The 25,971-nt window shown below is 39.4% G+C and overlaps 2 long non-coding RNA genes across 3 annotated transcripts; one reads left to right on the top strand and one right to left on the bottom strand.

Moving 5' to 3' along the window:
- The first annotated feature begins 4,740 nt into the window (after positions 1–4,740).
- LOC119722451 lies at positions 4,741–8,001 on the top strand. The gene is made up of 3 exons (XR_005270449.1): positions 4,741–4,779; positions 5,927–6,010; positions 7,605–8,001. It is a non-coding gene; the product is annotated as an uncharacterized LOC119722451 (long non-coding RNA).
- Positions 8,002–10,535: 2,534 nt separating this feature from the next.
- LOC119729241 lies at positions 10,536–22,953 on the bottom strand. 2 transcript variants are annotated; one of them, XR_005271205.1, is made up of 4 exons: positions 17,029–17,089; positions 16,675–16,802; positions 11,484–11,618; positions 10,536–11,355 (listed from the first exon to the last, which is right to left on the bottom strand). It is a non-coding gene; the product is annotated as an uncharacterized LOC119729241 (long non-coding RNA). The 2 variants fall into 2 exon arrangements; XR_005271206.1 differs by lacking the exons at positions 16,675–16,802; positions 17,029–17,089 and adding an exon at positions 22,720–22,953.
- Positions 22,954–25,971: the final 3,018 nt, after the last annotated feature.

Here is a 25,971-nt window from a genome sequence, read left to right as displayed (position 1 = left end):
GGTGTGTGTGGTGGTGGTGGGTTGGTGGGGGGTGGCGGGGGGGGGGGGGCTGGGCTGGGGCTTGGGGGGTTGGCTAGGGGCTGGGGATTGGCTAGGGGCTGGGGATTGGCTGGGATGCTGGGGGCTGGGGGTGGCTGGGGGGTGTTATATATTACATGTTCAGTCAACACATAAAAATACCGATGTTTGAAGCAGTGAATCGAGATTTTTTTCAATATTGAGTGATGACGTAATTCAGGGAATTGGTCTCAAGTAAGGTCCAGCCTAGTCGTCTTCGACTGAATCGCTTTATCACTGACATTGGCCAACTAAGGATACCCCATTACCCAAACTGGGCTAAATTCGCCACGACACTGTGTATATAGTATGCATGAAAGGCACGTGGCGGATCTACGGGGTGGGGAGTTTAGGGGGTCTAATCATACAGAAAAAGTACATGCCTGCTACACCCCCCCCTCCGAGCTCAAGCTGGAATCGCCCCTTAAATGACTTCCAGTAAACAATCATTTTGATTCGATTGAATATAATTGTGTGCCCTCTGGGCCTGCTTTACTAGGCGTGTCTTGCCTTGTCTTGTTTCTTTTATGTAAATAATTACTGATGGCACTTGTCTGTCGGGGTGGGGGGGGGGGGGTGCCGATCCGCAATTGTGTTGAAGTATAGACTGAGCTGTCATGGGAACAAACACATGACGTTCTTTAACCAATACCTGCCGAAATTTCATGAATCTGCTTTGCACAGACCCCCCCCCCTCCCCGTATAATGTAATCTCTTTCACTTCACTTTATTAGAAGTCCTTTTCTGCTTACCAGCTCCGGGGATAAGGTTTCGGTTGGCAGTAGTCCAGGCCTACTTGAATTGTACAGCACTTGAAAAGTGCCATGGCCTATCGGTTAAAAACAGTGCACTAATGCTCTGGTGTTTCAGAGGCAACAGTGACGTGGGTTCGAGCCCGGGCCGGGACACTTGTGCCCTTAAGCAAGGCACTTGCTTCGTCCTTCGGATGGGACGTGACGCCGTAGGTCCCGTGTGTTGTAAAATGTACAATGCACGTTAAAGAACCCATACACTTATCGCTAAGAGAAGGGGTTCGGCCCGGTGTTTCTGGCAGTGCGATTATCTTCAGCACTTGTAAGGAAGAGGAAGTGTGAAACAAACAGCTCAGTGGAATTCCAGTTCCCAAGTTCCCATATTGAAGTTAGTTCTGCTTTTACTTTGTATTATACATGTAGTTTGCAGCTCCCGATCTCGTGCATAAAGTCATTAAGGTATTTAGCATAATGTCATATCAACAGCACTATATCAAAACTATTAGACACCAACGAATATACAAAACACATCCAGGAAATAAACATAATAGTCGCACAACGGATGTAGTATATGTGTGCTATCATTTTATCAATTTACTTTCACTCTTGATGTTAAATACAGATCTGCTGGTCTTTACTCGAGACGCCCACAAGTTCCTACCCGTGTGAACCAAAAAAAGCAGTACACGACCTGTATAGGCCTAGTCTGTATACAACTTTGTTTTAGCATGTGTGAGCTAGTGTCTCAGTAATAACCATCAGGAAAATGATGAATTTATCACTAATACACTTGAGCCAATTTGAAGTAGATCTGGGTGAACTTTCTTTGTGGAAAAAGAAATACACTCCTTACGTGGGAGAGACTGTCAAGTCTGAAGAATTCAAATTTCCAGAGCTGTTGCACACAATCACCTATTGAGTGGTATTATGTGGTAATCTTTTCAGAGGATTCGATTTTGGTTTCCCGCTTCTGGAGATAAACAATATGCTTTCCTTCGGCTGTGTTATCGTCATCATCTTGGCTGCCCATTTACCACAATCACAGTAAGTTGTTCCGTCCCAAGTGCGAAGAAAATTCTGATAATTTTCTCGATCAAATGTAAGACTCTGGAATTATTGTCAACCCCACTTCCACAGCGGCTGTACATCATTGGTTGGTCATTATATATGCGGTGATATTTTCTTAAATATCACAGCGATTCGATTTTGTTTCAGTGGAATTAGCAATGGTGTTTAAAGTAAGGAGAATTTAAAGTGAGACATTCTTGACGAAAACCTTAAAATAATTAACCGAATTACAAACCGTAATTAACAGAGTTGCGTCGGCTCAAAGTTGCAAAAGAGTGGTGTTAGAAATTCGTATTGTAACAAAACATTGCCGCTCAGAAGATGAGTGTACTGAAGTTACAAGATTACACATGGATTTACTAAAATATCCTCACTATTTTTCTTTTCATTTTGCTGTACGCAAATCTCAGTATTTCTGAAAATAAAAAAATGGACAAATAAAGTTTTGTTGTATTTCCTCTTCACCAGTGTTGTTAGACCACATTTAAGCCAGTGTTTCAACTGCTTTCTGGAAACTTCTATCTATACAAATATTCAAAGGTATAATATTTGTGATAAAAATGTGATAACCATAATTGACTGAAAATGACGTTATAAATTGTATACAAGGGGAACTGTCTGTGAATACGGATGCCCTCAGCGCTACTCAACGAAGTGTGGATTGTTTGGCTGGAAGCGCTGTGCAAGATACAGGTGAGCATGTAAATACGGTTGTCACGCGTGCTGATTATGTGATATCTGTAAAGCAAGCAAACTCGTCTCTGGATCTCTGGATTGTGACCGATTAAGGGGTGTGCGCTGATTAAAAACAACATGGCGCACATGCATGCTGTAAGGTTGGAGTACAGCAACCTCGCCCCCAGTGCTTACTATATTTCAACCTCGTTTCTAATAGTACGACAGTGGTGGGCGCGTACTGCTCAACACCCTGGGGCCGAGGTTGGGAGTACGGTTCTTTTTTTAGTTGCCTTTACAAAACGTGCCCGAATTTGTCTTTGAAATTGAAACGATGTATGTAGGGATCCATAACAGCTGACAATTGAATCAAAATCGTCAGCTGGTGGCTGTCGATCAATCAGTAGCACTTGTGTCGTTACAGATATTGCGTCTAGCATAAACTTTGGATGAGGAAATCTATTATTCAGACGTTCTCCAGTGGGCTCCGTATATTGAAAAACCCGCGTCATTATGACGGAACAACGTTTCATAAAATTGTGTGATTTCTTTTAATAGGACGTGACAGCAATACGCTTCATACGCTTTCATAATTCAAAAATTAGACAACAATTACACTTGATGTTGAACATCCTTGAAAAACAACGCTATTTATGATAGCGTGGCGTGTCCTTCAATATCTGAAAAATTGAAATTCGTAAACCAACGTTTGAATTTGCGAACTTAGACGAACATTTTATATTTTTCTTCGCAAGGCCTAAAGGTCTACAAAAATACGTGGGTGGAGGACAAAATCCAATGTAAAATCTTCCTGACGCAAATTCCATATGTAAAAAAATATTTTTTTTGGACACAACCATTGTTTGAATTTTGCCTAAAATATTTATCTTGAAGTCCGTAGTGATGGCGAGTTAGCGACACACTACACGTTTGAACACGGTTCACTCTTACAAGTTGTACGAGAGGGTCACCTAATATACCAGTAGTGCCAACGCGGGATTGTGAATTAAAAATATAACAAAGCGTGCGACCGGCCATGGAAAAGGGAATCTCCACATTCCATGTATGCATCACCTTTGACCGTACTGCGCATGTTGCTTCAGCGAATGGAACAAAAGAACGCACAGACAAAAAAAGACCGGTACAGAGTGCAGTCTCGCTGGGCAGATCATGTAAGCCCTATGGGGCTATACTGACGCCTGTTCTCATGTAACGATGAAACACCAGCAGAAGTTGCCGGACAACGAGCCCGCCTGACCTACTACAGGTAAAAAATCCTCAAGTATTCCCTTCTTTTTCGTGCGTATTTTTATTGTAAGAATTATTGCTAGTATTGTTTAGGACTAAATAATATGCAGGATAATATACGTGCTGATATATTTTGTAGATTTTATTTTTTTCGACAAAATTAACTTTAGGTTTTCCTGTCCAGTTTCATACCTTGCTCAGTCGGTTATGCAAAGCTTTAAAAAAAATTGCATGGAAATTCGATTTAAATTTTACAAAAGGAACTCAGTTATGTTCAAGAAAAGCAAAACATGACTTTTAGAAAGACTTATAAAGTAATGTATGGCTATTTCAAAGCAAACCACGAATGCTTGAGTAGGAAATATGAAATATGCATAACAAAACTGTCAAAGGTATAAAGCGTCTAAGTAAGAGAAGGGGCAATATGACTTTTTAAAAAATTATATGTAATAAAGATCAAACCAGTTTGTTAATTGGCGCATACGTGTAGATACAATGTCATCTATAAATAAAAGATATAATAAAAATCATATCAATTTCTTAACATTAAACTGATTTTCTCATCGCGAATACAATTGACGTTTAGTGAAATGTAAGTATCAAACTTAGTTGACTTCTGTACTCTGTAGTTCTATTGAACTCTTGTTGTAAATTGATACGCGAATTCAATGCGAACTCGAAAACCAACAAAATGGGATTTGCTTGCATGGACAATTTTGACAACTGGATTATTGGAAAAGTACGCGGAATTAAATGTTCTAACTGCGTATTGGAACTGTATTCGTGCCCGGATCTCTGAACTTGACTTCTTGAAATGGGATGAGCATTTTGTCTGATTGAGTGAAAAGTTGTGAAATTAGACGGGAATATTATGGTTATTTCAGGACGAATCGACTCTGCTTTGCCATCTTACTGGAGAACATCATGATTTTCGTCGGCTTTTTGTAATCCTTCTGGCTGTCAGTTTACCACTCTCACAGTAAGTGTCACTGAATATTTTATTCAGAGTACGCCCCCCCCCCATGAAATCAAACCGTCCGGTGTGATAATAATGAGGCGATTATAATCCACAATAAAATCCTCTTTTAGCTTTTTATATCGTCTCAAGTCCAGATTAATTCCAGTCAGATTTTCTAATTTTGAGGAGATTGACTATGTTGTAAAATAATAACACAGAGAAACGTGAGAAATGATTATTTTGCTTAAATACCCAATGAATGAATCGAAAAATGTTGGTTTGAGAAACACATGGTACTAGTACTATATTGTTGAAATTGTAACTGAGGATGTACTAGTCATTCAAAATGTCCTATAAATGTGCGTACATTCTGAAAGCAAGTACGAATATTTTAGAGTTTGTATTTTGCATGTATATCTTCCTTTCGCCAGTGTTCAGTGTTGAAGACCCTGGAAAGGCCAAAAATAAATAGTTCTGCTTCCCATTACATGACATTCGAAAACAGGTACAGGTAGGTAGGGATTCTTATTTTTTGTTGGTCACTTTTTTTTAATGTACGATCATGGAGGCATCTGCGTGTAGTCAAGAGTAAAAGGTAGAAATTGATGGTTTTGGGTTTTTCTTCTCATTTTCCCCATAAAACAATAAGGGTAGGGGCTGTCAGAATAGTGTAGGTAGGGAAACCGGAAGCAGAACTATTTCTTTTCGGCCTAAAGACCGATTACTTATACTCGGCGCGAAAGCGAACGTGAATTTGTGCAAATTCCGAAGTTGAACATAATTTCGCAGCGAATGTTAATGACGTCAAACTCGCTTTGCATTCGCATTAGGTATGAATAGGGCTTTAGACTAACTTTAGGACTACTCGCTGAAAACAACTCAGTCAAAATATTGACTGATTTTCCTATATAGTTACTGAAAATCGAATAGGAATTTAGTTAAAACATGCAAAGTTTCATGATATGACTAGAAAAACTAGTTGGATTTGATTCCAATTTTAGCTATATAGTCAATAGTATATAGTCAATAATACTGATTGGAAAAATATAGTCAGATTGACTGATTTTTCAGTTGCACCCAGCTGACCCTGAATAGCTAGTCAAATTTAACTGGTATGTAGTCAAATCTGACTTGTGCTTATATTGTGTTCCCCTTGTGTTTTTTAAAGGGGAGATGTATGTGGATACGGATGCTCTCAGCGCTACTCAACGTCGTGTGGATTTCTTGGCTGGGATCGCTGTACCAGACACAGGTAAGCATAATTGCCATGCATTCTCGGGATACACCTGCTATATCTATAGAGGGGACACATTTTCCGGTGGGCGGGGGGGGGGGGGGGTACATACCCTGGAGAGTGACACAAGGGTGGATCGGGGAAGGGGCAACGGGGGTCATCCCCCCCCCCCCCCCAAAAAAAAAACGAACCCAACTTCTTCTTTTTTAAGTGACCTAGCAAAACAGGCAGGCACTGCGTACACCACCATATTTTCTTCAAAACGATTTAGTTAAAGTGGTCAGAAATGGTCTCAGATCGCACCACAGAGCATCTACAATCCACACAAAAAATCGGGCCCCTTAAGCGGGCCCCGAACCCCATGCCGTAATGTTTGGGACCCACTTTTTGGGGGACCAAGCCCCCCCCCCCAAAAAAAAGGAAATTGTTTTCTTGATCCGCTCTTTGGGGACAACATTTAAAAGGTTACCCTGTCCCCGGGCAGATTTATAGAGTCGACGCAATGGACGACTCTAAGTAAATCTGTCCGGGGCAGATTTACGGGGGGTCGGAGGGGAGCAGAATAACCTTTTACAATACTGGCCTTGATTTTAAGTAGATCGATACGGGCACGCTATCAAAGCTACCATGAAGACCCCTTTTAGTGACGGAAGCATAAGGCCAAAAAAAAAAAGTCTCCGGTTTCTGGTATGGAGCTTGCCCCAAAAGTGGTGCGGCGACGCGGCTTTTTTTTTTTTACCTGTTTTTTTAGGGGGGGGGGGGCTTCAAATGTCGGCTGATGACTGCAAATGGTGCCCGACTAAACTTAGTGCAAATATATGGGAGTCCAGAGAGGCCACATAAATCTTATTCTCGATCATAACCCCATCTAAAAACACGTTAAAATTGTGCAGCAGCAGAATTCCAGTCAAACCAGTGAGTTTGGCGGTTTTGAAACATCATCTTGTATGGAAAAAAAAAACTTTTTCATTTTGCCGACGCGCATGGCTACGGCGACGCGCGCGCATACCAGAAACCGGAGACTTTTTTTTTGGCCTAATTGATATTAGCTGTTGTTGAGATATGTTTTCACCAAACGACAGCCACAAAATGATTTCAAAACTTTTTATCCGATGGTCGAGTACACCGAGTTTCACTAGTTCGCATAGATTTTCGGAAGGGAGAGGTCAGTTTTTCGCACGATATTTCTCTTTCACGTCACGTCAGGCAACTTATCAGTTTCCATATATTCATAAGCATAAGTTCTGAGAGCCATAACAGGAAGGAATTGAAGAGATATGGCAATGAACCTCCGGACTCGGGGCTTCCAATTCTGAGCATTTTGGATGATATTGGGCTCGATAGTGGCACTATTTTACCATGTTATGGAGGGATCGTTTTTCAAGATGGCTACTTTTCCGCTTTGAAGAAAATAGGGGTCGTATTCTTTGGGTGAGAATATCTCGAAAAGTCAATGGTCATCCCACCAAAAAAAAAAAAAAAGGAAAGATGACACATTGATCATCATTTTGTCTGTGCAACTTGAATACCTGTTAGAGTTCTGAGTATTTTTTTTTTTTTTATTTGAAGTATGCGCATTTAGCACTGGTGTCTATGGGATTTTTTTTTGCAGGGTTGCACCCTGTAAGCGCCGTGGACGGCTCCTACTAGACTGCGCATGTATGTTTCTCTGCGAGTCGCTCCCATTTTCCACCGGTGGAAAATGAGTGCGCCCTCTTGTGACTCAACAGTACAGTGACCGCGCTCCACGAAACTTGCAGCCAATCAGTGATAAGGCAAGGGAAAGGTCGAACAATCCAATCACATTTTAAAAAGGGGGCGGGGTTTTAGGACAACTAATTAGTGTAAGTGAGATAGTGTGAGTAATGCTAATCAGCACTAAGGGAGATTGGAATCAGCACTGTCGCCACTGACAGACCGGTGCTGATTGGCCAGGGGGATGCATCGGTAAAACCGCTCGGATGACAAAGGTCTGTAACAATACGTTATATTTTGGGGTTGCCTTTGCATCGGGGGGGGGGGGGGGAATACGCCTGTCATTTACTTTCAAAATCACAAATAATTCAAAATTTGTGACTTTAACATGCATAAATGTGGAATTTTTAGTTAGTTTGTTTAGATGTCTTATTTTAACTTCAGCACTTTAAAATCAAATTCTATGTTGGTTGAAATTTTGAAAATAATACAGGGAGAGCGTTTTCAACCGTGTGATAGTATGGTACGCTGACTAATTTTCACCAAACCCAATTACCATTCATAATAGCAAATTATAGCGTTCTAGACAAAACCGCTAGGGCCTAAACGGGAACATTTTTTGGAATGTGTTACAGGCGCAATTTTCCATTTTCCTGGATGTCATCCGTATCTTACTTATCCTTTTTTCCAGGGCCGCGGTATGTCCCTAAAGCAGCGGGTTATACGTCAACTTGTTGGACAATAACTTCTTTCTTTTCTTGCACCAAGTATACGCCTAGTACATGGCAGGTTTATTTTGCGACCCGCGCATTGTACATGCGACTCAAAATCTCGAGTGGATGAGCTGAATATGCTTTTGAGATCAGCTTGTTTATTCTTTTACCACAGTAAGAACAGTTCAGATGCCATCAGATTTTAGAAGTTTACTCCTTAGTTCGCTGACCAGATATCAAATCCATATTTGAATTTGAATTTGAATTTGTGTTATTCCGCATGAAACAATCTTGGGTGTTTGTACTCTTCGATATGCAGGCCCACCAGCACTATAACCTCTTGAACTGTTTAAATCTAATCGTTATATTTAAACCAAGGCTATTTTTGCTCTGTCGATCTTCGCATCATTCATGAAAATGTTTCAATTGTGTTACTCTTTGATAAGTTATTGAAGCTTGAAATTTAATCATTAATTGTATATGTATTGATACCCCTGTTTGCATGTGAACGTTTCACAATCTTCTTAATGTTTAAAACTCATGACATAATTACATTCATTTATTTCAAATAGCTATCGCGCCGTAAGGTTGTAAACAAAGTTGTTAACGTTAAAAAGTGTACACGTTTAACATTAGAGACACACTCTTTGAACAAAATTGGTTCGGTTAACTTATTCCTTATGATGGGACTTGCGGTTTGGCCGAAGTCAATTTAGCGTGATCGGCTGACTGATAAGGTTTACGCACAAAACCCCGATCCAACGAGGTTTTTGTATAGAAAGCTGCCGAACCACATTTTGCGAGAGTGTATCCGTAATGCTGAGCTGCCAAAGTTACCAATGGCATCCCTACATTTTCTCGCGAAAATAGGACCCATATTTGGACCCTAATTTTATCAAATCTGCTCTTAGATATTAGCCCAAAAGCTAGGGAGATGATCCTCGGCTATATTCGCACGATTCCACCGATTTTAAACTAGACGGTCTCGTTTTTTACAAAAAAATTGTGGGGGCACAAATTAACGACTCGCGTAGAAATGTTTGAAACCCTAATCAAAATTATTGCGCCCGCTGTCGGTTTTATTGCGCCACTTCTGATATATCTTCTGTCTAGCGCGCCCCCCCCCCAGCCACCCCCACCACCCCCCACCACCACCACATCGAAAAATATTAGTAATTAAATACTGTTTAAAAATTTGCTCGTTCATTCAGACATTCATGAAGCATATTCAAACTGATTGGATGTTTCCAAAGTGTCTTTCCCATTTGCAAATTGTTTTAAAGCCCATGGGGGCATGCAAATTGTGATTTGGCCGGCGTATGAAAATCGGGTCTTTTTATTGGACAATCTTAAAAGGTAGAACCTAGGAGCCTAGCAGATTTTTTTTATTTCCGTTTAAGAGTAAAGATTTCCCTTACAAAAACACCTAATTATTTTATATTCCCTGACGTGCCTTTTTGTGCGCACCCCGCCCCCCCCCCCATCGCCCATAAATAATAAAACGTCATTTCAGCCGGGTTTTGTTACTTTTGTAGTAGCTTGACCTCCCCCGCCAACAACTAAAACAAAAATAGGCAAAATACTAACAACCTTCCATGGATATCAAGTGTCTCACATCTTTCAAGTTTTATTTATTGTTTAATTCCTTAGTCTTATTGACATACAAATATTTAAACCAATTCATATAAACAAATACAAACGATTCCAAATGAGGAAAAAAGTTAGGCAGAAGGCCAATAAATTTGAGAAATTAATAATCACTTTATACTATCATAGATTATTACATAAGCAACGACTACATGACTGTACACGGTAAAGCCCGGTTTTTGTATTTCGCCATTTCGTGAATAAGATTTTAAAAAGGGAAGATAAAACTTGGGAATGCCCCCCCCCCTCCTAAAAAAATTCCTAGATTATTTTGAAACATTTCAGGACTATATTTTGTCTAATTAAGCTATTATGTGAAAAAAAATATTTGATGCGAGGCAAGTTCAACACTCGATATATATTGCGTTTATCCTTTTTGTGAGGTTAGTTAATTATTAATAAGAAAATGAAAAGACATGCAAAACCACCAAGAAAAAACAATTGTGCATACGAATTAAAAAAATAACAAGTAAAAAAGTGCAATGAAATAAATCACAAAAGGACAAACACAAATGTAATTTGAGTGTCACTTATACCTGTTGCAATGCATTTTGATGGATAGAAGTTCCTGAACAGTTTATTCTTTAAATTTTCCTAAAAATAAACGTTCTTGTGTTTTCTTATAAACATACAATGGAAAAAAGTCACGTTTTAGTTAAACTGACGTCTTGTTAATGACGTTAAATTTAAATAAAGTTACATTTCTTCAGTTTTTAAACAATAAATTAATCCTTTTTGAAATCTTTCAAAACTCTTATGACTTAAATTGGTTTCTAAAATATGCACTTTCAATATCAAATTAAATTTATAGAGCAAAATTCTCCATTGTCAACTGAACAAAAAGCAGATAGAAAACCTTAGGCGATACCTCATTTATAATTTACCGAGAAGATCCAATCGAACGCATTAAAGATAAGGAGTATGAAATTATTAACTAATTGAAGCAATAATTTTGGATGACCCAGGACCGATCAAAGGAATACCCCTTCTCCCAGACATGTCACTGCTTAAAAGCCAGTGACAAATTATTACCCTTACAATAATTTTCAGCAAGTTTCCATTATTGTCCATTGTTAACTGTCTGTTGCAGTATCCGGTTTAAGATTATTTTAGAGGCATAAATAATTTAATGAAATCAAAATTACTTTTCATTTTATTTTAGTGCTGTTGCCTTAGTGTATATGATTTATCATTTCATATTGTGCAAGCTAGTTTTTTTTTAACTCAAGTTTCCGACGAGGGCATCCTTGTCCAGTAGAGCAGCTTCGTCATTGTCCAGGCTCGTCCAAGCTTGGTGGTCCTCATGTCCTAAACATGACAAAATAAGCAAGCTAAATAAAAAAAAAATACATATATTAGAAAATCAAGCCCTGTGGATTTTGTAGGAGGGACAATCCTCATACCCTGGTCTTTTTTCGTTTTCAAAGTAAACTCACCTCAAGAATCAGTAATGGCCAGGCCAGCAGGCGGTGTCAGTCCATCGTCGGTCCTCCCAGCTTACGATGGCTTGAGGCAGGCTCATCCTCATCTCAGCAAGACAATTCCCTCATCAGTCAGTGGTCCTCATTTCTCTACAAGGATTCAAATGACGAAAAAAAATTCTGAAATATTATTAAGAAATATGTGCAAGGAGAAAGAAAACTTCGATTTTTACCCCAAAAAGCAACAACAGTCCACACCTTGCCTCTGTCTAACCACGTTGCTGCTGGGCTAGCCAATATTCTCATTAATGCATTATTCATGATCTCCAATCAATCATTAAACATAAACCCATTCGTGCTGCGTGTAAGATATTTTATCGTTCAGTCGATAAAATTGACTATACCAGCACTCGTTGTGGAAGAACACAGAAAAGCGCCAATCACCAATTTTGAGTTCTGTGGCTAAGAGGAAGCCTACATGTAAACTAACTTCAAGAATCAGTAATGGGAAGCCCAGCAAGCAGGTCATCCGTTCATCTGTCGGTCCTCCTCCCTGCTTCCGATTCCTCGAGTTTCTGTGTGATGAGGCTGTTGGAGCCTTGGAGGGTTGATTTTCGTCCAGACAAAGCAGCCTAGCTCATCCATGCAGTCTCAACTTTTAGATCATCAGTTTCTTTGAAGAAAGCTGCAACTCTTTCCTAAGTGAACAGGGTTACGAAAACACTGGGCCTAGCCCATTTGTTACTGAAGTGAAACATTCCAAAGCATTATGTCTAAGCCTACTTGTAATAAGGCCACTTGTTACCAAATAGAAACTAAACGATTCTACCCATGTTTCCACTATTTACTTTTAAAAACAGACATGATCTTTTTTTGTCATAATGCACACGAACATGTGCCGACACCGATAACGGCAGGTTGCCAATAAGTTGTACCCTTTCACAATGTACTTTTTTTTTTGGGGGGGGGGGGGGGCAATTAGGTCTTTTTGAAGGCACTTCTCGACAATGCCAACAAGATCGATGTTTTTGAAATGCCGCTGTATATAACTGAAATTCAGTCATTTTCTAAACAGATATTTTGTTCATTATGGTGTAATTTTTTTTCTCGTAATTTCGTCAATTTCATTTTCTTTCGCTGCCGTCATTTTCCCACCGTTTGCCAACATTCGCTTTCCGACTTTTTGAGGCAAGTACATGTACATGTATTTACTTCTCTCGTTGCGGATGATTAATTTTTATGCCGTTATTTTCTTCATTTTGATTGTTATTTCCATAACCCATTTTGTTTTCTTTGTAGCAAGAAAAATAATACTGATTTCGGGTATTTTTATTCTCACTAACGTTGTGATGTTTTCCTCGCGTTGTTTTCATCATTTTCCTAGCGTGTAGGCCTACACGTAGAAAGCGGAGTAATTTCTTTTTTCGGAAAAAAAAATTCGCTTACGATGTGATTTCCGATGTGGGTATTATTTATTCCAATACTGCCTAACATTTTAAAGTTGATTTCGTATTTTCGTCAATTTGAGATTTGCCTCTTCAAAACCGTAACATTTTTTGCCCGACGTATTGCAGTTGAGAAAAAATAACACTGATTTCAAGTATTATTCCTTTCAACATCTGCTTCGATTGTGCTTAACGATTTCACATTTTCGTAGCCGCAACGATTAATTTGATTTAAAAAAAAAATAATTTTGTCTATTGTCAGAGACAACAGACGGATACCATTAAAAAATCACACCACACAGAGAGCAATGCACACAAAGGCAAAAAATCAAACATACAACATTTACAATGAAACAAAATACAATCTGTTCTAAACAGAACAAAAACTACTTAGCAAGTTGATAACAGTGTTGGAGCAAAGGCTTTGACCCTCAAGGCCAAGGCCAAGGCCAAGGCTTTGACCCTCAAGGCCAAGGCCAAGGCCAAGGCTTTGACCCTCAAGCCTCGAGGCCAAGGCCAAGGCTTAACCCTCAAGGCCAAGGCCAAGGCCAAGGCCCTGTTTTATGAAATGACCACTGATATAGAACTAATTATAGTCACATGAGTGACACATCATCACGCAAGGGCGGATCCAGAACACAATGTTGGGGGGGGGGGGCAAAGAAATTTTGGTCCACCTCAAAAAAGTGGGTCAAAAAATTACGGCTTGGGCTTCGGGGCCCGCTTAAGGGCCCCGAAAAATTTTGGATTCGAGATGCTCTTGTGGTGCGATTTGAGGCAATTTCTGACCATTTTAACCGATGTTTTTTGAGGAAAAGATGGTGGTGTACTCATTGCCTGCCTTTATTACGACGTTACGGTTTTTTTGGGGGGGGGGGGGCATGGCCCCTTTTGGCCCCCTGGATCCGCCATTATCATCACGAATTGCTCGTTACGAAGAACAACATTTCTTTAATTGCAATCAACATGCTCGCATAGGCCTACACCGTTTTATGACTGCACTGTATCTATTAAAGTATAAGTTCAGGTCTTCAATATGGTTTAACTAAACAAAATAATGATTTACTTCTATATTGACACACAATTCTCTCAAGTGTAACAAAAGGGGGATCCAAGAAACTGATTTGGGAAATTTCTATTTGCTGGCCCAACATGGTCAGAAATATCAGCATTATCTGAAACAGATACATGCAAATCTTTAGCACTTATCAGGGAGATATATACAACCAATCAGATCGATTCCATAGTTATATGCAATTAAAGTGATCATCTCATTAGCCCCACAAGTGTATGGAATATTGTTGCATCAAATCTACTACAATGGTAACAAAGTGTGATGCTACAAAAGTGGAAGTGTGCCCAACACACAAATCTATAGGGTGCTTCCCTCCTCCATGGTAATACGATTAAAATGGTAACAGCAAAATTTCGAACAGATTTATCTGGAAAATGCAAAATTCTATGGGCCTTGAAGAGCCTTGACTCAAAATTGCAAGGCCCTGAACCCTCAAGGCCAAGGCCAAGGCCAAGGCTTTTGCCCTCAAGCCTCGAGGCCAAGGCCAAGGCCCTAAAATCCAGCCTTAGGCAGCCTTAAGGCCAAGGCCCAGCATCAAGGCACTACATCACTGGTTGATAATAAGCAGGACAAGTTCTTCTCAGAACTAATATCTTCTAAGCAGTAGTTATTACCACATGGTGTTACCGCAAAACCGAAACGATACCGATACCCCACCATGCAAAGCCTCAAATCTTATAAAAATACAATCTACTTTTGAGTTTTTTCCCCCAAAAGTCATTCTCTCTGTAAGCATTTTTTTACTCACAGATAAGTTTACCTTTAAATGCTTAATAATGAACCGAGCTTAAAAGTTCTTCACATAATAAAAATGTCTTTTATATAAATTTATGCAAAGTATAATTAACCAAAGTTATGACTTTTGATTTTACTACGATCATTAAAATATGGTCAACTGTCAACTGTGCCCTCACTGCTCACAGACTATAGCGAAGTATAGACAATGCGGCGCTTTTACTGACGCTGTTAATCCCAGATTTTTTTACCTTTTAGTGTTACTATAAGAGCGTATATGTCACCTTAACAGAGAGCTCATTTAGGAATTAGTGTTACTTGTTAACCAACAGTTTTCTCTGTATTAGACAACCAAATGAGTAACTCAAAGGAGAAATATATACTTGAGGAAAACATGTATCTATGCCGATCTTTCCAAATCGGACTCACATAAATGATGTAGATTAAGTTTAAACCTTTACAAAAACACGAAGAAATGTCGCATGCGATAGTAAATATGTCGCATGTCTTAAACAGCCATTTCCCTATCGCTTTGTTGATTACACTTAAGTTGTACCCTTTCACATGCATAACCTGGCTATTTCTGGCCTTTTTGAAGGCAAACTTCTTGACAATGTCACAAATTGCAGTTATTTCCGTGACGAATAATACTTAAAAGATGTGGTGTATGCCTAGAACTCGGGGGAATGCCTTTAACATTGCTGCTTTAATTGAAATTCAGTCATTTTCTTTACATCGATATAATGGAGTTTTTCCTTTATTTCCGTCATTTTTTTACCTTTTTTTTCTGCCGTCATTTTCCCCACCGTTTACCAAAATTCGCTTTCCGACTATTTTAAGCAGTGTAGTACCGTACCGGAAGTGGCTGCCGATTATAATTTGAATTTTTTTGTTAACATTATTTCGCGGGTCATTTTTCCTTAGCAAATTTTTGCACGACATAGGGCCTAGAAGTTTAGAAAATTACCGATTTTCAAATATTAATTTCTTTCGCTGCCGCTGTTAATCTTTTTACCGTAATTTTCGTCTCTTTAATTTCATTCTTCCGCAATCGAATTTTTTTTACTTTGTAGGTAAGAAAAATAACACTGATATCAAGTATTATTTCTCTCACTAACGCTGTGATTTTTTTAGCCGTGTAAAATATGTTTCGTCACTTCACTTATTTGCCGCGTTGTTTTTCGGTGTAATTTTCGTAATTTTCCTGTAACTACCTGTAGAAACAGAGTGCCGGGCTGCGAGAAGAAACTCCACGTACTATGTGATTTTCGTTGTAATTTATTAAGGCTGATTTGATTTTTGTTTCCACGTTTCGTCACACGCGTTTAGTCAACTATTTCGGGTAGGTATCGCAGTAAAGGTGAAAACAACACTGATTTCAGTTATTTTCGGCGTAAATTTCATCATTTTCTCAGCCACTTGTTGGAAGCGGAGAAGCATTTCTGTAAGTAGAAAATCCGCTCATGATTTGATTTTCACTGCAATGTATTTTACACACATTTGACTTTTTTTCTTCAATTTTCGTCGTATTCGTTGTCAAATATTTCGAGAATAGGTATCTCAGTAAAGTTAACCAGTAACAGTGATTTAAGCTATTATTTCTACCAATTATAGCGGTAACTTTGGCGTAAGAATTCGTATTTTCGTCGTTTTCATGTTTTATAATAATGCAAAATAATATGCAGTCTGATTTTAGATCCAATATTCCGCAATTTGGAAAGTGTCCGATGAGGGCATCCTTGTCCAGATAGAGCAGCTTCGTAATTGTCCAGTCTCATCCAAGCTTGGCGGTCCTCATCTTCTAAAACATGACAAAAAGAGTAAACTAGCATAATTTAGAATTAATATTTAAAGAGGAAATCAAGCATCGTAAGAGGTGACATAGTATTAAAGGAATAACAAATTTAAGTGTAGGCCTACATATCCCTGGTCTCTTTTCAAGTAAACATACCTTAAGAATCGGTAATGGCCAACCAAGCAGGCAGAGTCAGTCAACCGTCGGTCCTCCCAGCTTATGGCAGCTTGAGGCAGGCTCATCCATCATAGGGCAATTCCCTCACCAGTCAGTGGTCCTCATGTCTGTAAAAAGATTCAAATGACGAAAGACAATATCCGAATTATTAAGAAATATCTGAAAGGTAGAGCAAGGGGGGGGGGGGGAGAAGAAATTTTCGAATTAACCCCACAAAGCAGTACCCCACTACCAGCACTCTTTATTTGTGGAAGAACATAGAAGAGCGCTAATTCACCCATTTTGATTACGTGTTTCTGCTTATTCTTTCGGTACATGTAACTAAAAACTAACCTCAAGAATTAGTAATGGGAAGCCCAGCAAGCAGGTCATCCGTTCATCTGTCGGTCCTCCTCCCTGCTTCCGGTTCCTCGGGTTTCTGTTTGATGAGGCTGTCGGAGCCCTGACGATGTCTTGAGACAGGCTCATCCTCATCTCAGTAGAGCAATTCCCTCATCAGTCAGTGGTCCTCATTTTGCTGAAACGATTCAAATAACGAAAGGAAACATTTGAATTATTGAGCTGTATTCGTGCCAGGGCTCGAAAGGGGAAAGAAAACATTGAATTAACCCCACAAAGCAAAGCCCTGCTACCAGAACTCGTTTGTGGACGAACCTATAATATTAGACAGAGTCAGATCGCCCATTTAAATTAGTTCTGTGACTTGATTGTTTCTGTTATGGGGAGGCCTACATGTAAACTAACCTAATAATCAGGAATGGGAAGCCCAGCAAGCAGGTCATCCGTTCATCTGTCGGTCCTCCTCCCTGCTTCCGGTTCCTCATGTTTCTGTTTGATGAGGCTGTTGGAGCCCTGACGATATCTTGAGGCAGGCTCATCAATCCCAGTAGAGCAATTCCCTCATCAGTCAGTGGTCCTCATTTTTCTGCAAGGATTCAAATGACGAAAGAAAACATTTGATTTATTGAGCTGTAATTGTGCCAGGGCTAGAAAGGGGAAAGACAACATTGAATAAACCCACAAAGCAAAGCCCCGCTACCAGAACTCGTTGTTTGTGGACGAACATAAAAGAGCGCCAGATCGCCCATTTTGATTAGTTCTTGACTGTTTCTGTTTAGGTAGGCTACATGTACACAAACCTGATAGTCAGTAATGGGATGCCCAGCAAGCAGGTCATCCGTTCATCTGTCGGTCCTCCTCCCCGCTTCCGGTTCCTCGAGTTTGTGTGATAAGGCTGTTGGAGCCCTGACGATGTCTTGAGGCAGGCTCATCAATCTCAGTAAAGCAATTCCCTCATCAGTCAGTGGTCCTCATTTTTCTGAAAGGATACAAAAGAAAACATTTGAAATATTGAGCTGTATTCGTGCCAGGGCTAGAAAGGGGAAAGAAAACATTAAATTAACCCTACAAAGCAAAGCCTGATACCAGAACTCGTTGTTTGTCGAAGAACATTATAACAGAGTCAGATCGCCCATTTTGATGAGTTCTGTGACTTGATTGATTCCGCGAAGAGGAGGCCAACATGTAAACTAACCTCAAAAAAATAGTAATGGGTAGCCCAGCAAGCAGGTCATCCGTTGATCTGTCGGTCCTCCTCCCTGCTTCCGGTTCCTCGAGTTTCTGTGTGATGAGGCTGTTGGAGCCTTGGAGGGTTGATTTTCGTCCAGACAAAGCAGCCTAGCTCATCCATGCAGTCTCAACTTTTAGATCATCAGTTTCTTTGAAGAAAGCTGCAACTCTTTCCTAAGTGAACAGGGTTACGAAAACACTGGGCCTAGCCCATTTGTTACTGAAGTGAAACATTCCAAAGCATTATGTCTAAGCCTACTTGTAATAAGGCCACTTGTTACCAAATAGAAACTAAACGATTCTACCCATGTTTCCACTATTTACTTTTAAAAACAGACATGATCTTTTTTTGTCATAATGCACACGAACATGTGCCGACACCGATAACGGCAGGTTGCCAATAAGTTGTACCCTTTCACAATGTACTTTTGGGGGGGGGGGGGGCAATTAGGTCTTTTTGAAGGCACTTCTCGACAATGCCAACAATTTCGATGTTTTTGAAATGCCGCTGTATATAACTGAAATTCAGTCATTTTCTAAACAGATATTTTGTTCATTATGGTGTGATTTTTTTTCTCGTAATTTCGTCAATTTCATTTTCTTTTGCTGCCGTCATTTTCCCACCGTTTGCCAACATTCGCTTTCCGACTTTTTGAGGCAAGTACATGTACATGTATTTACTTCTATCGTTGCGGATGATTAATTGTTATGCCGTTATTTTCGTTATTTTGATTGTTATTTCCATAACCCATTTTGTTTACTTTGTGGCAAGATTTTTTTTACTGATTTCGGTATTTTTACTCTCAATAACGTTGTGATGTTTTCCTCGCGTTATTTTCATCATTTTCCTAGCGTGTAGGCCTACACGTAGAAAGCGGAGTAATTTCTTTTTCCGGAAAAAAAAATCGCTTAAGATGTGATTTCCACTACAATTTATTTTGGACCGATTTGAAGTTTGTTTTCAGTTTTCGTCATACGCGAAGTCAAGTAAATATCCGGGTGGGTATTATTTATTTCAATACTGCCTAACATTTTGAAGTTGATTTCGTATTTTCGTCAATTTGAGGTTTGCCTCTTCAAAACCGTAACATTTTTTTGCCCGACGTATTGCAGTTGAGAAAAAAATGACACTGATTTCAAGTATTTTTTTTTCTTCAACATCTGCTTCGATTTTGCTTAACGATTTGACATTTTCGTAGCCGCAACGATTAATTTGATTTAAATTATTTTTTAATTTTGTCTATTGTCAGAGACAACAGACGGATAGGCCTACCATTAAAAAATCACACCACACAGAGAGCAATGCACACAAAGGCAAAAAATCAAACATACAACATTTACAATGAAACAAAATACAATCTACTTTTGAGTTTTTTCCCCCAAAAGTCATTCTCTCTGTAAGCATTTTTTTACTCACAGATAAGTTTACCTTTAAATACTTAATAATGAACCGAGCTTAAAAGCTCTTCACATAATAAAAATGTCTTTTATATAAATTTATGCAAAGTATAATTAACCAAAGTTATGACTTTTGATTTTACTACGATCATTAAAATATGGTCAACTGTCAACTGTGCCCTCACTGCTCACAGACTAGCGAAGTATAGACAATGCGGCGCTTTTACAGACGCTGTTAATCCCAGATTTTTTGACCTTTTAGTGTTACTATAAGAGCGTATATGTCACCTTAACAGAGAGCTCATTTAGGAATAAGTGTTACTTGTTAACCAACAGTTTTCTCTGTATGGCTATTTAAGAAGTAACGTCCTTCCGTGTTTTTGTTAAATGGTTTAAGTTTTAATGTTCAAGTTCTTCTGAAGGAAGGGGCCTCTTGGAAATCGGCGCTACTAATATGCACCGAAGAGGGTATCCCTTACAAGTGACACTGCACCAGGCATGATCGCTGGCAATTGCCGATGGCCTAGATTTTATGAATCTTGTTTGGTCTTAAACATTTTATACAATAAAGAAATTATATCGTCGTTGGTGGACAACGCACCAGGCATTGCCACTTTCTGTAGTTGTTTTACTAACTTTGTTTAATTATTGTTTTGAGTAGGGCAGAGTACCAGCCAATGTCCGTATAGAGGGCAGCATTCCAGTTGATCAATAAAAAATCACAAATTACTCTCAATCAATTACAAAATCGACTTTAAATTTGCGAGTGAAGTTTCTTAATAGCGAAAATGAAATAAAATACACCAGTACTTTCAAGTTGAGGGGGACAGTGTTATTTATTAGACTGATTTTTGTTTGCATTTTCATCCTATTTTTTTTTTTTTTAAGAAAACTTCTAAAACTTCCCATCGCACTGCCTGCAGGCTCAATGTGCGCATGCTCGCAGCGGGCTGTGCTTGCTCCCTAATTTTCGTTTGCTTCATTTTCCCTAACACTGTTCATTGCACCGTGCTAAACAGTTCCCTAGATTTTATCACTTCGAAGTATGGTACACGAAATCGCGCGATTACGCAGGTACGCGGATATGCGGATACGCGGGTACGTGGGTACGAAGACCAAGAGGAGATGAACATATTGTTCTTATTTAGGGCCTACTACTATACATATGACAATCACAACGTACGTTCGTGATACATTTAATTTATCACATACGTACGTGATAATATAATATTACGTACTAACGCAATATTAGTATTATTCTTGCGTACATACCTGATAAATAAGTACATATTACGTACGTACATGTATTGCATATGTATTAAAGTGATAATACGTGTATCCTTAAACGAGTAAACGTTGTGCATACGTACTTAATAATTATCACGTGGGCCCTACGTACGTAATAATTATCACGTGGGCCCTACGTGATAATATTACCTACGTACGTGATAATATTCAAGTACGTGCGTGAGTTACGTATGTACGTGACAATAACACCTACGTAATAGTATTATGAAAAAACTAAATAACTCCCATGTCTTCGTACCAAACCGTCTCCGGTCTAGCCAAAAAAAAAAAATTAAAAAAAAAACCACGAGTTTGCCAAACATTACGTATGAATATACCTTATTATCGAACGGAAAAGCGATAGAACGCGGTGCGGAGGTTTCTAAACGCGTATGAGAATATTTCGCCGAATTTAAATGCCTATAACATTATCCTAACACTCCTACAGATCCAGCAGCTGCTTTGCTTTGCGGATGCTGCATAATGCACGCCTGCAGCGTCTGCACTCCTCCCAACTTGACCTACAAACAAAACTAATTAATTGTTTGCATCACTTGCACCAACGTTTTGCCCAGAATGTTGATTAGGTTTTTTTCTGAGACTGAGGTGGGGAACGTCTTTTAACCTTCTCCAGAAAGGGAGTTACATAAGACCTGAAAGTCAATGTGACAATGCAGGAGACACTGTCACAGGTTTATCATTGAAAATACTGGTGTAAATTAGCGAGTTTAATTATTCAGGGACAATTTGAAAGAAAAAAAAATTCCACTGGAATGCTACCCTTCAACTGTTCCACGTGCGAACGCAATGTCACTGCACGTATCAAATTCCTATGCAAATTAACTCACGTGCGAACACAATGTCACTGCACGTAATTATATATTCCTATATGCAAATTAACACACGTGCGAACACAATGTCACTGCACGTGATAAATTCCTATTGCCATTGCATTATTAAGGGAATAAATGTGTGCTCCGGAGGTTTTTATCACTCTGTTTAATACCACTTAGAGTCTGGGTGCTGATAATTACCCGAGCCGGAGGCGAGGGTAATTATCAGCACCCAGACTCTAAGTGGTATTAAACAGAGTGATAAATACCGACGGAGTACATATTTATTCCCATTCATAAATACCTTTTCGGTAAAAAAATAAAATATAATTCGTTCAAAACATCCCGATTTTGTTCAACAAATTCACTTTATGCTTTTTGAATCATCCCTCCTGCAAAATAATGGAGTGTTCAGCTGGCGAGTAAGATGAAAACAACCCTTTTATGGAGATTGACGCGCGCGTATCATGTTCTATGCGATGTCGCGCAGAACGCACCTGGCGCGTTGCGTTTTGAATTTAGAACTATAAAATTCTAACTCCCTGGTAGTGTTGCGCATGCCTACGTGAGGATTGTGAACGTTCAACCAATGAAACGATAAGAGGCACTGGATTTTTAGGAGTCCACATTTTATTGTGACACTGGAAAAGTGTTTAAGACCAGCTAGCCATGTCTTTATCATCCGTTTAATACCGGCCACGTGACGGGCTCTCGACCAATAGGAATGGCTAAACTGTCTGAGGTATTTATGAATATTGAATAAAATAATCATTTTCGTTCAACCTTAATTCTACTGTAATTTATCTTCCATGTAAACTTTTTTTTAACATCCAATGAAATTTAAGGAGTTCTCTGTTTCAGGTGACAAAACTCTCTACTTTTACCAGAGCTTATACACTTTATACACATGTACATTAATCAGAGACATGTAACGTACCTCTTTCTACTCTTGAAGACATTGCCCCTCTTGGTGTTGATCTTGTAGTAAATGGTAACGATGTCTTTGTTAGTATAAATTTGACACAATGCGCACATTCAATAAGAATAAACAATTTTATACCGAGCCAAAATGATAATTTTGAACAGTGTCATGAGTTGCATGCAGTGAGCGTGAGGAGCACAACGACAGTAATGAAGGCCTAGCCCAGCACCGAAACAACAGCTTAAGATAAAGCCCATGCACGCTAGGTCGCTGTACCATGGTGATCAGCGAGGCATGAATGTAACAATAGGGCTGGAGTCTGAGTGGAGATCTTCGAAACACGTTATTTGCATAATGTGCATTCAGCACAAGCCTGGGTTAGAAATGAGAATCGGATGGAATGCTAATGACGTAATCCCGATGGGCAGTTACATTTTGGTCACGAGACTTAATTAGAGGGGTGGCACAGTTTCATACCACTGATCAACCTGAGTTGAAAACAATTGCCTGTTTAAATAAATTTGTGAAGGACGAAAACAAAATGTACTCCACCCACTTTTGGGGTTGATTTTTTTGGACTGAGCGGTTACAGTCGCATCACCGGGGCTCTTGCTGAATAAAAGGCATCTTCCGTTGGTGTAGCAGCGTATCCAGCTTATTATTATTTTTTTTTGGGGGGGGGGGCACATCCGTGCTGAACTTGATGTCGACATGTTTTTTTCACCGGACACTTGGCCTCCGTAAAATCAAATGGGGGGGGGGGGGGGCTGTGCTGGTACTAAGTTTACAAAAATTGGAGCGCTCTTCGAAACCGGCCATTTTATTCCGGTTCTGTATCTGGTGGAATATACTGCATGCATAATCTAATAAGTAGGGATGTAATATGCAGACGCCATGGTGACCGTGCAGATATTTACATGAAGTTGTAGCGTTTTCAGATTATCAATTCTCAATCATCAATTCGTCTTAATGTTTAGTTAAATATCACACTTTAATTATCAATGTTCCTTTTGAACTGTATTAATGATTAATTCTCTTGAATGTATCGCTCATTGTTTTCCTTATATACACATACACCCACACAGAACCTATGCAATGTGTAGTCCCTATACTTTTATACGGAGCAAATGATCTTCACTGCCCACACACAAGTCTTTGGTCAGTTTCTTAGTACAACCAAGTTACTTTCAAGATCATTGTTTTAAGGAACTATATTACTCATTCCTAGTCATTTTTCTGAGACTCAAGGAAACCACGATATGACTAAGTTTCCCCATTCTTAAAGATTTCTTATTCTCAAGACTTCATGTTTCCACCAGTATATAAGTGCTGCTCCACAATTCCAACTCTGTTCCATTTCTATTCTAGTCTATTTCAGCTCACCCAGTTCTCTTTGTCTCAGTTCACTGTAACCGTAGTTCAATCAATCAATGTGTATTAAAATATTGTTGTGGGATAAACGGTCACAGTAAACACAGTCCTCAACCAAATTGTGTATCGACCTATCCATTCCGCAACAAAGTGGGGCCCCTGATGACGTCATCTATGTTAAGAGACAGAAATTCTGACTTGAAAATGCCAATGCTTGGTGCTTGACGTGTTTCCGGTTGAAATTTTTAATGTGCCCATTTCAAGGCCCATTGTAGAGGTTTTAAGGCTCGGGTTTCGATATTCCCCGCTCATATCAGAACTCTCAGGCTATACCATTTGGGAAAACAAATTATCCAAAATTTTAGAGCCAGTTTTGTTTTTATCTCGAGGGGGCCGGCACATTTTATGCTCAAGGGGGGCACATTTATGTCTGCAGGAGGGTGGAGTGTTACCCCGGTTTTGCCGCCCCTGGGCCCGAACTAGGGACAACTAAAACGTACTAAATAATTTATTTCACGACACTGGCGATGATCGCAATTTTTTTCTAGACATTGAAGTTCTACAACATCGTTTTTTTTTTGCGACATGAAATTCACGATAAATGTATGGTGGTGTACGATAATGATCATCGGGAATGCAACGAAATAAACGGAGTTTTTTTCTAATAAAGGTATACGGTGTGTGGGTGGACTATGCTTGACCGATCCAGTGAGCACCGCCCCATGGTGTTCTGACCAATCACAGCCGTGACCGTATATGTTCGATGTGCTCGCACAAAAGTCACGCGCGTATGATGCGCGCGGCAGGAAAATGCAGTGTGGCATTGGATAGGAGCACGAGTTAATTTGCCCGGTGCGCAGTGGGCGGGGTTTACTGAATCGGTCCATTAATCCGGTTCGCCTAAAACGTCATACACCATTAGAGACACACTCTTCGAAAAAGTGGTCCGATTAGGCCCCCAAAAAATAATAAGTCGGTCTCTGGTCAGCGCGTGCGTCGATTTTAATCATGCGCGTCAATCTTCTTTTTTTTCAAAATGTTCCGCGGTAGCTCCAACAGCGCCCTCTATTGCCGCACCTCCTCAAAATAAATAAACCAAAGAGTACCAAGGAATGGGAAATTGCACCAAGGCAAATGATCGAGAGCACCAAGGCAAATTAAGGAGGACACCAATGTACATGAAGACACCAACAAAGTAAAATAGTACCCCACCGGCCCTTGTCTGTTCAATCCAAGTTTGAAGAGAAAAAAAAAGCCGCATCGCCGCATCAATTCCGGAACTTTGGTCTGACCAGAGACCGAAATATATATATATATATATATATATATATATATATATATATATATATATATATATATATATATATATATATATATATATATATATATATATATATATATATATATATATATATATATATATATATATATATTTTTGGCCTTAGCATGGTTAACTTATTCCTTATGATGAGACTTGCGTTTTGGCCGGCCGAAGTCAATTGAGCGTGATCGGCTGACTGATAAGGTTTACGCACAAAACCCCGAGCCAACGAGGTTTTTGTATAGCTTCCGAACCACATTTTGCGAGAGATTGAATCCCGGGACATACCGTTATTTCGTTTTACCGTTTGGATTTCCTCCAAAACAAAAACAGTAAATGAACCATCGACCGTTTTGTCATTTTACAGTTTTATAAAAACAACAAGCGGTATTAAGATAAATGCGGTTTCTCCGTTTTATAAGTTTAGTAAAATTCATCATAGCATAACGATCAGTGATTTTTGTTTTACAGTTTTACACAAATAACTTTGAAAAACAGCAAAACGGTCAGTATTGAATACAGACTGTAAAGTTTCAGTCCGTGGTGCATTTTGTGGCAGATGGGCAAGGGGGTGG

The sequence above is a fragment of the Patiria miniata genome, unplaced genomic scaffold, assembly GCF_015706575.1.
Source record: "Patiria miniata isolate m_02_andy unplaced genomic scaffold, ASM1570657v1 HiC_scaffold_1, whole genome shotgun sequence".
Classification (NCBI taxonomy): domain Eukaryota; kingdom Metazoa; phylum Echinodermata; class Asteroidea; order Valvatida; family Asterinidae; genus Patiria; species Patiria miniata.
The sequence above is the reverse complement of the archived record's forward strand: the minus strand, read 5'-3'. Positions and strand labels throughout refer to the sequence as shown.